A 597-nucleotide genomic window follows, 5' to 3' on the forward strand; every position below is an offset into this window, starting at 1 on the left:
GCACCCCAGAGACATAAGTACTAACAAAGATCATGTTGAAGTCGCAAGGAGGAAGTTACTGCGTGCAGATAAAAGACGCGGGGACTTTAAATACTCTTCTTCTGCCTCCTGGTCAGAGACTCGCCTTTCAACCTCGAGAACCCGGCCTAAATGAGTAAATCTTGCCTCCCTTTCATTCGCGCTGAGGTCAGAGCTGCAGGTCAGAGATTAGTCATACGATATGCTGTACTATAACTCGACGCGAAGGGACTACCCTGGGTAAAGAAATGTCTAATGTTTTAATTCACAGAGTGAATATTTACACGCTGATAAGGAAGATCACATGCATTTAAATACAAACACAGGCACACGTGCATATAAAGCAGAAGGAAGTAAAATTATCGTGTTTTTATTGAAATATCGTCTTTTGCTTTTGTTATTATTGTTATCACTAATACTGTTGTTGTTGACTGTTTTACTTCGCATCTTCATTTTCTTCATCACTGTTCTCAATCTAGTTATTATCCTTATTATTTTCATAATTAATTCTTACCATTATCACCATTTATATTGTTATCAATATAGTCTTATAATTATTACCTAATAACACTAAACAAC

At 36.7% G+C, this 597-nt stretch overlaps 1 long non-coding RNA gene across 1 annotated transcript in view; it reads right to left on the reverse strand.

The window, feature by feature from the left end:
- LOC119593308 overlaps positions 1 to 117 on the reverse strand; it is a 531-nt gene extending 414 nt beyond the window's left edge. Inside the window, exon 1 of the long non-coding RNA XR_005230533.1 lies at positions 26 to 117. This is a non-coding gene — a long non-coding RNA (uncharacterized LOC119593308). The remainder of the gene's footprint in view (positions 1 to 25) is intronic.
- Positions 118 to 597: the final 480 nt, after the last annotated feature.

The sequence above is a fragment of the Penaeus monodon genome, chromosome 32, assembly GCF_015228065.2.
Source record: "Penaeus monodon isolate SGIC_2016 chromosome 32, NSTDA_Pmon_1, whole genome shotgun sequence".
NCBI lineage: Eukaryota > Metazoa > Arthropoda > Malacostraca > Decapoda > Penaeidae > Penaeus > Penaeus monodon.